At 47.3% G+C, this 12,782-nt stretch overlaps 23 non-coding genes across 23 annotated transcripts; 16 read left to right on the forward strand and 7 right to left on the reverse strand.

Moving 5' to 3' along the window:
- Positions 1-425: 425 nt before the first annotated feature.
- TRNAI-AAU (transfer RNA isoleucine (anticodon AAU)) lies at positions 426-499 on the reverse strand. The gene has a single exon. It is a non-coding gene; the product is annotated as a tRNA-Ile (tRNA).
- Positions 500-669: 170 nt separating this feature from the next.
- On the forward strand, positions 670-751 carry TRNAL-UAG (transfer RNA leucine (anticodon UAG)). The gene has a single exon. It is a non-coding gene; the product is annotated as a tRNA-Leu (tRNA).
- Positions 752-1,332: 581 nt separating this feature from the next.
- TRNAL-AAG (transfer RNA leucine (anticodon AAG)) lies at positions 1,333-1,414 on the forward strand. The gene has a single exon. It is a non-coding gene; the product is annotated as a tRNA-Leu (tRNA).
- A 596-nt stretch (positions 1,415-2,010) lies between these two features.
- On the reverse strand, positions 2,011-2,084 carry TRNAI-AAU (transfer RNA isoleucine (anticodon AAU)). Its single transcript has one exon. It is a non-coding gene; the product is annotated as a tRNA-Ile (tRNA).
- A 277-nt stretch (positions 2,085-2,361) lies between these two features.
- Positions 2,362-2,443, forward strand: TRNAL-UAG (transfer RNA leucine (anticodon UAG)). Its single transcript has one exon. It is a non-coding gene; the product is annotated as a tRNA-Leu (tRNA).
- A 581-nt stretch (positions 2,444-3,024) lies between these two features.
- Positions 3,025-3,106, forward strand: TRNAL-AAG (transfer RNA leucine (anticodon AAG)). The gene has a single exon. It is a non-coding gene; the product is annotated as a tRNA-Leu (tRNA).
- A 596-nt stretch (positions 3,107-3,702) lies between these two features.
- On the reverse strand, positions 3,703-3,776 carry TRNAI-AAU (transfer RNA isoleucine (anticodon AAU)). The gene has a single exon. It is a non-coding gene; the product is annotated as a tRNA-Ile (tRNA).
- A 170-nt stretch (positions 3,777-3,946) lies between these two features.
- TRNAL-UAG (transfer RNA leucine (anticodon UAG)) lies at positions 3,947-4,028 on the forward strand. The gene has a single exon. It is a non-coding gene; the product is annotated as a tRNA-Leu (tRNA).
- Positions 4,029-4,609: 581 nt separating this feature from the next.
- Positions 4,610-4,691, forward strand: TRNAL-AAG (transfer RNA leucine (anticodon AAG)). The gene has a single exon. It is a non-coding gene; the product is annotated as a tRNA-Leu (tRNA).
- Positions 4,692-5,287: 596 nt separating this feature from the next.
- Positions 5,288-5,361, reverse strand: TRNAI-AAU (transfer RNA isoleucine (anticodon AAU)). Its single transcript has one exon. It is a non-coding gene; the product is annotated as a tRNA-Ile (tRNA).
- Positions 5,362-5,531: 170 nt separating this feature from the next.
- Positions 5,532-5,613, forward strand: TRNAL-UAG (transfer RNA leucine (anticodon UAG)). Its single transcript has one exon. It is a non-coding gene; the product is annotated as a tRNA-Leu (tRNA).
- Positions 5,614-6,194: 581 nt separating this feature from the next.
- On the forward strand, positions 6,195-6,276 carry TRNAL-AAG (transfer RNA leucine (anticodon AAG)). Its single transcript has one exon. It is a non-coding gene; the product is annotated as a tRNA-Leu (tRNA).
- Positions 6,277-6,872: 596 nt separating this feature from the next.
- On the reverse strand, positions 6,873-6,946 carry TRNAI-AAU (transfer RNA isoleucine (anticodon AAU)). Its single transcript has one exon. It is a non-coding gene; the product is annotated as a tRNA-Ile (tRNA).
- Positions 6,947-7,116: 170 nt separating this feature from the next.
- On the forward strand, positions 7,117-7,198 carry TRNAL-UAG (transfer RNA leucine (anticodon UAG)). The gene has a single exon. It is a non-coding gene; the product is annotated as a tRNA-Leu (tRNA).
- A 581-nt stretch (positions 7,199-7,779) lies between these two features.
- Positions 7,780-7,861, forward strand: TRNAL-AAG (transfer RNA leucine (anticodon AAG)). Its single transcript has one exon. It is a non-coding gene; the product is annotated as a tRNA-Leu (tRNA).
- A 596-nt stretch (positions 7,862-8,457) lies between these two features.
- TRNAI-AAU (transfer RNA isoleucine (anticodon AAU)) lies at positions 8,458-8,531 on the reverse strand. The gene has a single exon. It is a non-coding gene; the product is annotated as a tRNA-Ile (tRNA).
- A 170-nt stretch (positions 8,532-8,701) lies between these two features.
- On the forward strand, positions 8,702-8,783 carry TRNAL-UAG (transfer RNA leucine (anticodon UAG)). The gene has a single exon. It is a non-coding gene; the product is annotated as a tRNA-Leu (tRNA).
- Positions 8,784-9,364: 581 nt separating this feature from the next.
- TRNAL-AAG (transfer RNA leucine (anticodon AAG)) lies at positions 9,365-9,446 on the forward strand. Its single transcript has one exon. It is a non-coding gene; the product is annotated as a tRNA-Leu (tRNA).
- A 596-nt stretch (positions 9,447-10,042) lies between these two features.
- On the reverse strand, positions 10,043-10,116 carry TRNAI-AAU (transfer RNA isoleucine (anticodon AAU)). Its single transcript has one exon. It is a non-coding gene; the product is annotated as a tRNA-Ile (tRNA).
- A 170-nt stretch (positions 10,117-10,286) lies between these two features.
- On the forward strand, positions 10,287-10,368 carry TRNAL-UAG (transfer RNA leucine (anticodon UAG)). The gene has a single exon. It is a non-coding gene; the product is annotated as a tRNA-Leu (tRNA).
- A 581-nt stretch (positions 10,369-10,949) lies between these two features.
- TRNAL-AAG (transfer RNA leucine (anticodon AAG)) lies at positions 10,950-11,031 on the forward strand. The gene has a single exon. It is a non-coding gene; the product is annotated as a tRNA-Leu (tRNA).
- Positions 11,032-11,871: 840 nt separating this feature from the next.
- On the forward strand, positions 11,872-11,953 carry TRNAL-UAG (transfer RNA leucine (anticodon UAG)). Its single transcript has one exon. It is a non-coding gene; the product is annotated as a tRNA-Leu (tRNA).
- A 581-nt stretch (positions 11,954-12,534) lies between these two features.
- Positions 12,535-12,616, forward strand: TRNAL-AAG (transfer RNA leucine (anticodon AAG)). Its single transcript has one exon. It is a non-coding gene; the product is annotated as a tRNA-Leu (tRNA).
- The last annotated feature ends 166 nt before the right edge of the window (positions 12,617-12,782 follow it).

A 12,782-nucleotide genomic window follows, 5' to 3' on the forward strand; every position in this document is an offset into this window, starting at 1 on the left:
TTCTGGTGACTAGTGAAATGTCATCAACAGTATATAACAAGTCCAACTGAATGTGACTAACTCCTGTAAGCTAGATTCAACACTCCTACTTTAAGTGTAGACAGCAAAAACAAGCAGCAGTAATGAAAAGCTGGCACATTTTGTAGGAGAGTGCCAAGTGAACTTGCCACAGAATGCTGCACCCAAAGTCCACTCTCAAGCGTAAAAGGACCACAACTTGCTGCCTCAGAAAGAGGACAGAAGCACATAAGTTGGCATCTTGGCCATCTGTGTCAAACTTCAACAACCTTTCATAATGGATAAAGTGGTGACCACTTGGAGTGGAGAGATCTGAGGCCTCCAGCACAAGCAATGAATGCAGAACATCGGACAGCAGAAAGCCACAGGGTACACATGCCTGAGACCATAAAGATCAAGCGCACGGATGGCCCGTACGGGGATCGAACCCGCGACCTTGGCGTTATTAGCACCACGCTCTAACCAACTGAGCTAACCGGCCAATATGCGACAGTCCAGCTGGGGCTGTGTCTTTCTTAGCCATCCCAGGCTCTCATTAAAGACAAGCTGCAGGAATTCCAGGTGTGCTATATCTATGCCACGGCCTCATCAATCCATGGAATGTAGAATATGTCCCTCCGCCTTTTAATGGTTAGCGAGCACTCTTTTGTAGGTAGCATGGCCGAGCGGTCTAAGGCGCTGGATTTAGGCTCCAGTCTCTTTGGGGGCGTGGGTTCGAATCCCACTGCTGCCAAGCTCTTTTAACAAATGCCTATCCTCGAGGGCTCAAGCGTCTATGAAGTTTCTGCTGCACTTTGCTGGCGTTCCTTGCTCTACACACTGGAATCTCAGAAAAGCAGCATTAGGAAATTGCATGTTTTGGTTGAGAAGTCTTCCAAAGGGCACACTTCTGATGAGATGACTAGTGAAATGTCGTCAACGTTACAAAACAAGTCCAACTCAATGTGACTACCTCCTGTAAGCTAGATACCACGTTCACACTTTAAGTGTGGACACCAAAAAACAAGCAGCACTAATGAAAAGCTGGCACACTTTTCAGCAGAGTGCCAAGTGAACTAAGTGCCAGAATGCTGCACCCAAAGTCCACTCTCAAGCGTAAAGTGACCACAATCTGCAGCCTCAGAAAGAGGACTGAAGCACATAAGTTGGCATCTTGGCCATCTGTGTCAAACTTCAACAACCTTTCATAATGGATAAAGTGGTGAATACTTGAAGTTGAGAGTTCTGAGGCCTCCAGCACAAGCAATGAATTCAGAGCATGGAATGCAGACTATGTCCCGCCACTTTTCAGTCATTAGCGAGCACTCTTTTACAGGTAGCATGGCCGAGCGGTCTAAGGCGCTGGATTAAGGCTCCAGTCTCTTCGGGGGCGTGGGTTCGAATCCCACTGCTGCCAAGCTCTTTTAACAAAATCCCTATCCTCAAGGGCTCAAGCATCTCTGATGTTGCTGCAGTTCCTTGCCCAACACACTGACATCTCAAAGAACACTTACCTCTCTGCTCTAGCAGCATTAGAATAACTGCATTCATTGCATGTTTTGTTTGAGAAGTCTTCCAAAGGGCACACTTCTGGTGACTAGTGAAATGTCATCAACAGTATATAACAAGTCCAACTGAATGTGACTAACTCCTGTAAGCTAGATTCAACACTCCTACTTTAAGTGTAGACAGCAAAAACAAGCAGCAGTAATGAAAAGCTGGCACATTTTGTAGGAGAGTGCCAAGTGAACTTGCCACAGAATGCTGCACCCAAAGTCCACTCTCAAGCGTAAAACGACCACAACTTGCTGCCTCAGAAAGAGGACAGAAGCACATAAGTTGGCATCTTGGCCATCTGTGTCAAACTTCAACAACCTTTCATAATGGATAAAGTGGTGACCACTTGGAGTGGAGAGATCTGAGGCCTCCAGCACAAGCAATGAATGCAGAACATCGGACAGCAGAAAGCCACAGGGTACACATGCCTGAGACCATAAAGATCAAGCGCACGGATGGCCCGTACGGGGATCGAACCCGCGACCTTGGCGTTATTAGCACCACGCTCTAACCAACTGAGCTAACCGGCCAATATGCGACAGCCCAGCTGGGGCTGTGTCTTTCTTAGCCATCCCAGGCTCTCATTAAAGACAAGCTGCAGGAATTCCAGGTGTGCTATATCTATGCCACGGCCTCATCAATCCATGGACACAGCTGGGGCTGTGTCTTTCTTAGCCATCCCAGGCTCTCATTAAAGACAAGCTGCAGGAATTCCAGGTGTGCTATATCTATGCCACGGCCTCATCAATCCATGGAATGTAGAATATGTCCCTCCGCCTTTTAATGGTTAGCGAGCACTCTTTTGTAGGTAGCATGGCCGAGCGGTCTAAGGCGCTGGATTTAGGCTCCAGTCTCTTTGGGGGCGTGGGTTCGAATCCCACTGCTGCCAAGCTCTTTTAACAAATGCCTATCCTCGAGGGCTCAAGCGTCTATGAAGTTTCTGCTGCACTTTGCTGGCGTTCCTTGCTCTACACACTGGAATCTCAGAAAAGCAGCATTAGGAAATTGCATGTTTTGGTTGAGAAGTCTTCCAAAGGGCACACTTCTGATGAGATGACTAGTGAAATGTCGTCAACGTTACAAAACAAGTCCAACTCAATGTGACTACCTCCTGTAAGCTAGATACCACGTTCACACTTTAAGTGTGGACACCAAAAAACAAGCAGCACTAATGAAAAGCTGGCACACTTTTCAGCAGAGTGCCAAGTGAACTAAGTGCCAGAATGCTGCACCCAAAGTCCACTCTCAAGCGTAAAGTGACCACAATCTGCAGCCTCAGAAAGAGGACTGAAGCACATAAGTTGGCATCTTGGCCATCTGTGTCAAACTTCAACAACCTTTCATAATGGATAAAGTGGTGAATACTTGAAGTTGAGAGTTCTGAGGCCTCCAGCACAAGCAATGAATTCAGAGCATGGAATGCAGACTATGTCCCGCCGCTTTTCAGTCATTAGCGAGCACTCTTTTGCAGGTAGCATGGCCGAGCGGTCTAAGGCGCTGGATTAAGGCTCCAGTCTCTTCGGGGGCGTGGGTTCGAATCCCACTGCTGCCAAGCTCTTTTAACAAAATCCCTATCCTCAAGGGCTCAAGCATCTCTGATGTTGCTGCAGTTCCTTGCCCAACACACTGACATCTCAAAGAACACTTACCTCTCTGCTCTAGCAGCATTAGAATAACTGCATTCATTGCATGTTTTGTTTGAGAAGTCTTCCAAAGGGCACACTTCTGGTGACTAGTGAAATGTCATCAACAGTATATAACAAGTCCAACTGAATGTGACTAACTCCTGTAAGCTAGATTCAACACTCCTACTTTAAGTGTAGACAGCAAAAACAAGCAGCAGTAATGAAAAGCTGGCACATTTTGTAGGAGAGTGCCAAGTGAACTTGCCACAGAATGCTGCACCCAAAGTCCACTCTCAAGCGTAAAAGGACCACAACTTGCTGCCTCAGAAAGAGGACAGAAGCACATAAGTTGGCATCTTGGCCATCTGTGTCAAACTTCAACAACCTTTCATAATGGATAAAGTGGTGACCACTTGGAGTGGAGAGATCTGAGGCCTCCAGCACAAGCAATGAATGCAGAACATCGGACAGCAGAAAGCCACAGGGTACACATGCCTGAGACCATAAAGATCAAGCGCACGGATGGCCCGTACGGGGATCGAACCCGCGACCTTGGCGTTATTAGCACCACGCTCTAACCAACTGAGCTAACCGGCCAATATGCGACAGTCCAGCTGGGGCTGTGTCTTTCTTAGCCATCCCAGGCTCTCATTAAAGACAAGCTGCAGGAATTCCAGGTGTGCTATATCTATGCCACGGCCTCATCAATCCATGGAATGTAGAATATGTCCCTCCGCCTTTTAATGGTTAGCGAGCACTCTTTTGTAGGTAGCATGGCCGAGCGGTCTAAGGCGCTGGATTTAGGCTCCAGTCTCTTTGGGGGCGTGGGTTCGAATCCCACTGCTGCCAAGCTCTTTTAACAAATGCCTATCCTCGAGGGCTCAAGCGTCTATGAAGTTTCTGCTGCACTTTGCTGGCGTTCCTTGCTCTACACACTGGAATCTCAGAAAAGCAGCATTAGGAAATTGCATGTTTTGGTTGAGAAGTCTTCCAAAGGGCACACTTCTGATGAGATGACTAGTGAAATGTCGTCAACGTTACAAAACAAGTCCAACTCAATGTGACTACCTCCTGTAAGCTAGATACCACGTTCACACTTTAAGTGTGGACACCAAAAAACAAGCAGCACTAATGAAAAGCTGGCACACTTTTCAGCAGAGTGCCAAGTGAACTAAGTGCCAGAATGCTGCACCCAAAGTCCACTCTCAAGCGTAAAGTGACCACAATCTGCAGCCTCAGAAAGAGGACTGAAGCACATAAGTTGGCATCTTGGCCATCTGTGTCAAACTTCAACAACCTTTCATAATGGATAAAGTGGTGAATACTTGAAGTTGAGAGTTCTGAGGCCTCCAGCACAAGCAATGAATTCAGAGCATGGAATGCAGACTATGTCCCGCCACTTTTCAGTCATTAGCGAGCACTCTTTTACAGGTAGCATGGCCGAGCGGTCTAAGGCGCTGGATTAAGGCTCCAGTCTCTTCGGGGGCGTGGGTTCGAATCCCACTGCTGCCAAGCTCTTTTAACAAAATCCCTATCCTCAAGGGCTCAAGCATCTCTGATGTTGCTGCAGTTCCTTGCCCAACACACTGACATCTCAAAGAACACTTACCTCTCTGCTCTAGCAGCATTAGAATAACTGCATTCATTGCATGTTTTGTTTGAGAAGTCTTCCAAAGGGCACACTTCTGGTGACTAGTGAAATGTCATCAACAGTATATAACAAGTCCAACTGAATGTGACTAACTCCTGTAAGCTAGATTCAACACTCCTACTTTAAGTGTAGACAGCAAAAACAAGCAGCAGTAATGAAAAGCTGGCACATTTTGTAGGAGAGTGCCAAGTGAACTTGCCACAGAATGCTGCACCCAAAGTCCACTCTCAAGCGTAAAACGACCACAACTTGCTGCCTCAGAAAGAGGACAGAAGCACATAAGTTGGCATCTTGGCCATCTGTGTCAAACTTCAACAACCTTTCATAATGGATAAAGTGGTGACCACTTGGAGTGGAGAGATCTGAGGCCTCCAGCACAAGCAATGAATGCAGAACATCGGACAGCAGAAAGCCACAGGGTACACATGCCTGAGACCATAAAGATCAAGCGCACGGATGGCCCGTACGGGGATCGAACCCGCGACCTTGGCGTTATTAGCACCACGCTCTAACCAACTGAGCTAACCGGCCAATATGCGACAGCCCAGCTGGGGCTGTGTCTTTCTTAGCCATCCCAGGCTCTCATTAAAGACAAGCTGCAGGAATTCCAGGTGTGCTATATCTATGCCACGGCCTCATCAATCCATGGAATGTAGAATATGTCCCTCCGCCTTTTAATGGTTAGCGAGCACTCTTTTGTAGGTAGCATGGCCGAGCGGTCTAAGGCGCTGGATTTAGGCTCCAGTCTCTTTGGGGGCGTGGGTTCGAATCCCACTGCTGCCAAGCTCTTTTAACAAATGCCTATCCTCGAGGGCTCAAGCGTCTATGAAGTTTCTGCTGCACTTTGCTGGCGTTCCTTGCTCTACACACTGGAATCTCAGAAAAGCAGCATTAGGAAATTGCATGTTTTGGTTGAGAAGTCTTCCAAAGGGCACACTTCTGATGAGATGACTAGTGAAATGTCGTCAACGTTACAAAACAAGTCCAACTCAATGTGACTACCTCCTGTAAGCTAGATACCACGTTCACACTTTAAGTGTGGACACCAAAAAACAAGCAGCACTAATGAAAAGCTGGCACACTTTTCAGCAGAGTGCCAAGTGAACTAAGTGCCAGAATGCTGCACCCAAAGTCCACTCTCAAGCGTAAAGTGACCACAATCTGCAGCCTCAGAAAGAGGACTGAAGCACATAAGTTGGCATCTTGGCCATCTGTGTCAAACTTCAACAACCTTTCATAATGGATAAAGTGGTGAATACTTGAAGTTGAGAGTTCTGAGGCCTCCAGCACAAGCAATGAATTCAGAGCATGGAATGCAGACTATGTCCCGCCGCTTTTCAGTCATTAGCGAGCACTCTTTTACAGGTAGCATGGCCGAGCGGTCTAAGGCGCTGGATTAAGGCTCCAGTCTCTTCGGGGGCGTGGGTTCGAATCCCACTGCTGCCAAGCTCTTTTAACAAAATCCCTATCCTCAAGGGCTCAAGCATCTCTGATGTTGCTGCAGTTCCTTGCCCAACACACTGACATCTCAAAGAACACTTACCTCTCTGCTCTAGCAGCATTAGAATAACTGCATTCATTGCATGTTTTGTTTGAGAAGTCTTCCAAAGGGCACACTTCTGGTGACTAGTGAAATGTCATCAACAGTATATAACAAGTCCAACTGAATGTGACTAACTCCTGTAAGCTAGATTCAACACTCCTACTTTAAGTGTAGACAGCAAAAACAAGCAGCAGTAATGAAAAGCTGGCACATTTTGTAGGAGAGTGCCAAGTGAACTTGCCACAGAATGCTACACCCAAAGTCCACTCTCAAGCGTAAAAGGACCACAACTTGCTGCCTCAGAAAGAGGACAGAAGCACATAAGTTGGCATCTTGGCCATCTGTGTCAAACTTCAACAACCTTTCATAATGGATAAAGTGGTGACCACTTGGAGTGGAGAGATCTGAGGCCTCCAGCACAAGCAATGAATGCAGAACATCGGACAGCAGAAAGCCACAGGGTACACATGCCTGAGACCATAAAGATCAAGCGCACGGATGGCCCGTACGGGGATCGAACCCGCGACCTTGGCGTTATTAGCACCACGCTCTAACCAACTGAGCTAACCGGCCAATATGCGACAGCCCAGCTGGGGCTGTGTCTTTCTTAGCCATCCCAGGCTCTCATTAAAGACAAGCTGCAGGAATTCCAGGTGTGCTATATCTATGCCACGGCCTCATCAATCCATGGAATGTAGAATATGTCCCTCCGCCTTTTAATGGTTAGCGAGCACTCTTTTGTAGGTAGCATGGCCGAGCGGTCTAAGGTGCTGGATTTAGGCTCCAGTCTCTTTGGGGGCGTGGGTTCGAATCCCACTGCTGCCAAGCTCTTTTAACAAATGCCTATCCTCGAGGGCTCAAGCGTCTATGAAGTTTCTGCTGCACTTTGCTGGCGTTCCTTGCTCTACACACTGGAATCTCAGAAAAGCAGCATTAGGAAATTGCATGTTTTGGTTGAGAAGTCTTCCAAAGGGCACACTTCTGATGAGATGACTAGTGAAATGTCGTCAACGTTACAAAACAAGTCCAACTCAATGTGACTACCTCCTGTAAGCTAGATACCACGTTCACACTTTAAGTGTGGACACCAAAAAACAAGCAGCACTAATGAAAAGCTGGCACACTTTTCAGCAGAGTGCCAAGTGAACTAAGTGCCAGAATGCTGCACCCAAAGTCCACTCTCAAGCGTAAAGTGACCACAATCTGCAGCCTCAGAAAGAGGACTGAAGCACATAAGTTGGCATCTTGGCCATCTGTGTCAAACTTCAACAACCTTTCATAATGGATAAAGTGGTGAATACTTGAAGTTGAGAGTTCTGAGGCCTCCAGCACAAGCAATGAATTCAGAGCATGGAATGCAGACTATGTCCCGCCGCTTTTCAGTCATTAGCGAGCACTCTTTTACAGGTAGCATGGCCGAGCGGTCTAAGGCGCTGGATTAAGGCTCCAGTCTCTTCGGGGGCGTGGGTTCGAATCCCACTGCTGCCAAGCTCTTTTAACAAAATCCCTATCCTCAAGGGCTCAAGCATCTCTGATGTTGCTGCAGTTCCTTGCCCAACACACTGGAATCTCAAAGAACACTTACCTCTCTGCTCTAGCAGCATTAGAATAACTGCATTCATTGCATGTTTTGTTTGAGAAGTCTTCCAAAGGGCACACTTCTGGTGACTAGTGAAATGTCATCAACAGTATATAACAAGTCCAACTGAATGTGACTAACTCCTGTAAGCTAGATTCAACACTCCTACTTTAAGTGTAGACAGCAAAAACAAGCAGCAGTAATGAAAAGCTGGCACATTTTGTAGGAGAGTGCCAAGTGAACTTGCCACAGAATGCTGCACCCAAAGTCCACTCTCAAGCGTAAAAGGACCACAACTTGCTTCTTCAGAAAGAGGACAGAAGCACATAAGTTGGCATCTTGGCCATCTGTGTCAAACTTCAACAACCTTTCATAATGGATAAAGTGGTGACCACTTGGAGTGGAGAGATCTGAGGCCTCCAGCACAAGCAATGAATGCAGAACATCGGACAGCAGAAAGCCACAGGGTACACATGCCTGAGACCATAAAGATCAAGCGCACGGATGGCCCGTACGGGGATCGAACCCGCGACCTTGGCGTTATTAGCACCACGCTCTAACCAACTGAGCTAACCGGCCAATATGCGACAGCCCAGCTGGGGCTGTGTCTTTCTTAGCCATCCCAGGCTCTCATTAAAGACAAGCTGCAGGAATTCCAGGTGTGCTATATCTATGCCACGGCCTCATCAATCCATGGAATGTAGAATATGTCCCTCCGCCTTTTAATGGTTAGCGAGCACTCTTTTGTAGGTAGCATGGCCGAGCGGTCTAAGGCGCTGGATTTAGGCTCCAGTCTCTTTGGGGGCGTGGGTTCGAATCCCACTGCTGCCAAGCTCTTTTAACAAATGCCTATCCTCGAGGGCTCAAGCGTCTATGAAGTTTCTGCTGCACTTTGCTGGCGTTCCTTGCTCTACACACTGGAATCTCAGAAAAGCAGCATTAGGAAATTGCATGTTTTGGTTGAGAAGTCTTCCAAAGGGCACACTTCTGATGAGATGACTAGTGAAATGTCGTCAACGTTACAAAACAAGTCCAACTCAATGTGACTACCTCCTGTAAGCTAGATACCACGTTCACACTTTAAGTGTGGACACCAAAAAACAAGCAGCACTAATGAAAAGCTGGCACACTTTTCAGCAGAGTGCCAAGTGAACTAAGTGCCAGAATGCTGCACCCAAAGTCCACTCTCAAGCGTAAAGTGACCACAATCTGCAGCCTCAGAAAGAGGACTGAAGCACATAAGTTGGCATCTTGGCCATCTGTGTCAAACTTCAACAACCTTTCATAATGGATAAAGTGGTGAATACTTGAAGTTGAGAGTTCTGAGGCCTCCAGCACAAGCAATGAATTCAGAGCATGGAATGCAGACTATGTCCCGCCGCTTTTCAGTCATTAGCGAGCACTCTCTTACAGGTAGCATGGCCGAGCGGTCTAAGGCGCTGGATTAAGGCTCCAGTCTCTTCGGGGGCGTGGGTTCGAATCCCACTGCTGCCAAGCTCTTTTAACAAAATCCCTATCCTCAAGGGCTCAAGCATCTCTGATGTTGCTGCAGTTCCTTGCCCAACACACTGACATCTCAAAGAACACTTACCTCTCTGCTCTAGCAGCATTAGAATAACTGCATTCATTGCATGTTTTGTTTGAGAAGTCTTCCAAAGGGCACACTTCTGGTGACTAGTGAAATGTCATCAACAGTATATAACAAGTCCAACTGAATGTGACTAACTCCTGTAAGCTAGATTCAACACTCCTACTTTAAGTGTAGACAGCAAAAACAAGCAGCAGTAATGAAAAGCTGGCACATTTTGTAGGAGAGTGCCAAGTGAACTTGCCACAGAATGCTGCACCCAAAGTCCACTCTCAAGCGTAAAAGGACCACAACTTGCTGCCTCAGAAAGAGGACAGAAGCACATAAGTTGGCATCTTGGCCATCTGTGTCAAACTTCAACAACCTTTCATAATGGATAAAGTGGTGACCACTTGGAGTGGAGAGATCTGAGGCCTCCAGCACAAGCAATGAATGCAGAACATCGGACAGCAGAAAGCCACAGGGTACACATGCCTGAGACCATAAAGATCAAGCGCACGGATGGCCCGTACGGGGATCGAACCCGCGACCTTGGCGTTATTAGCACCACGCTCTAACCAACTGAGCTAACCGGCCAATATGCGACAGCCCAGCTGGGGCTGTGTCTTTCTTAGCCATCCCAGGCTCTCATTAAAGACAAGCTGCAGGAATTCCAGGTGTGCTATATCTATGCCACGGCCTCATCAATCCATGGAATGTAGAATATGTCCCTCCGCCTTTTAATGGTTAGCGAGCACTCTTTTGTAGGTAGCATGGCCGAGCGGTCTAAGGCACTGGATTTAGGCTCCAGTCTCTTTGGGGGCGTGGGTTCGAATCCCACTGCTGCCAAGCTCTTTTAACAAATGCCTATCCTCGAGGGCTCAAGCGTCTATGAAGTTTCTGCTGCACTTTGCTGGCGTTCCTTGCTCTACACACTGGAATCTCAGAAAAGCAGCATTAGGAAATTGCATGTTTTGGTTGAGAAGTCTTCCAAAGGGCACACTTCTGATGAGATGACTAGTGAAATGTCGTCAACGTTACAAAACAAGTCCAACTCAATGTGACTACCTCCTGTAAGCTAGATACCACGTTCACACTTTAAGTGTGGACACCAAAAAACAAGCAGCACTAATGAAAAGCTGGCACACTTTTCAGCAGAGTGCCAAGTGAACTAAGTGCCAGAATGCTGCACCCAAAGTCCACTCTCAAGCGTAAAGTGACCACAATCTGCAGCCTCAGAAAGAGGACTGAAGCACATAAGTTGGCATCTTGGCCATCTGTGTCAAACTTCAACAACCTTTCATAATGGATAAAGTGGTGAATACTTGAAGTTGAGAGTTCTGAGGCCTCCAGCACAAGCAATGAATTCAGAGCATGGAATGCAGACTATGTCCCGCCACTTTTCAGTCATTAGCGAGCACTCTTTTACAGGTAGCATGGCCGAGCGGTCTAAGGCGCTGGATTAAGGCTCCAGTCTCTTCGGGGGCGTGGGTTCGAATCCCACTGCTGCCAAGCTCTTTTAACAAAATCCCTATCCTCAAGGGCTCAAGCATCTCTGATGTTGCTGCAGTTCCTTGCCCAACACACTGACATCTCAAAGAACACTTACCTCTCTGCTCTAGCAGCATTAGAATAACTGCATTCATTGCATGTTTTGTTTGAGAAGTCTTCCAAAGGGCACACTTCTGGTGACTAGTGAAATGTCATCAACAGTATATAACAAGTCCAACTGAATGTGACTAACTCCTGTAAGCTAGATTCAACACTCCTACTTTAAGTGTAGACAGCAAAAACAAGCAGCAGTAATGAAAAGCTGGCACATTTTGTAGGAGAGTGCCAAGTGAACTTGCCACAGAATGCTGCACCCAAAGTCCACTCTCAAGCGTAAAACGACCACAACTTGCTGCCTCAGAAAGAGGACAGAAGCACATAAGTTGGCATCTTGGCCATCTGTGTCAAACTTCAACAACCTTTCATAATGGATAAAGTGGTGACCACTTGGAGTGGAGAGATCTGAGGCCTCCAGCACAAGCAATGAATGCAGAACATCGGACAGCAGAAAGCCACAGGGTACACATGCCTGAGACCATAAAGATCAAGCGCACGGATGGCCCGTACGGGGATCGAACCCCCGACCTTGGCGTTATTAGCACCACGCTCTAACCAACTGAGCTAACCGGCCAATATGCGACAGCCCAGCTGGGGCTGTGTCTTTCTTAGCCATCCCAGGCTCTCATTAAAGACAAGCTGCAGGAATTCCAGGTGTGCTATATCTATGCCACGGCCTCATCAATCCATGGAATGTAGAATATGTCCCTCCGCCTTTTAATGGTTAGCGAGCACTCTTTTGTAGGTAGCATGGCCGAGCGGTCTAAGGCGCTGGATTTAGGCTCCAGTCTCTTTGGGGGCGTGGGTTCGAATCCCACTGCTGCCAAGCTCTTTTAACAAATGCCTATCCTCGAGGGCTCAAGCGTCTATGAAGTTTCTGCTGCACTTTGCTGGCGTTCCTTGCTCTACACACTGGAATCTCAGAAAAGCAGCATTAGGAAATTGCATGTTTTGGTTGAGAAGTCTTCCAAAGGGCACACTTCTGATGAGATGACTAGTGAAATGTCGTCAACGTTACAAAACAAGTCCAACTCAATGTGACTACCTCCTGTAAGCTAGATACCACGTTCACACTTTAAGTGTGGACACCAAAAAACAAGCAGCACTAATGAAAAGCTGGCACACTTTTCAGCAGAGTGCCAAGTGAACTAAGTGCCAGAATGCTGCACCCAAAGTCCACTCTCAAGCGTAAAGTGACCACAATCTGCAGCCTCAGAAAGAGGACTGAAGCACATAAGTTGGCATCTTGGCCATCTGTGTCAAACTTCAACAACCTTTCATAATGGATAAAGTGGTGAATACTTGAAGTTGAGAGTTCTGAGGCCTCCAGCACAAGCAATGAATTCAGAGCATGGAATGCAGACTATGTCCCGCCGCTTTTCAGTCATTAGCGAGCACTCTTTTACAGGTAGCATGGCCGAGCGGTCTAAGGCGCTGGATTAAGGCTCCAGTCTCTTCGGGGGCGTGGGTTCGAATCCCACTGCTGCCAAGCTCTTTTAACAAAATCCCTATCCTCAAGGGCTCAAGCATCTCTGATGTTGCTGCAGTTCCTTGCCCAACACACTGACATCTCAAAGAACACTTACCTCTCTGCTCTAGCAGCATTAGAATAACTGCATTCATTGCATGTTTTGTTTGAGAAGTCTTCCAAAGGG

This window comes from Aquarana catesbeiana, linkage group LG12 (genome assembly GCF_042186555.1).
Source record: "Aquarana catesbeiana isolate 2022-GZ linkage group LG12, ASM4218655v1, whole genome shotgun sequence".
NCBI classification, from domain to species: domain Eukaryota; kingdom Metazoa; phylum Chordata; class Amphibia; order Anura; family Ranidae; genus Aquarana; species Aquarana catesbeiana.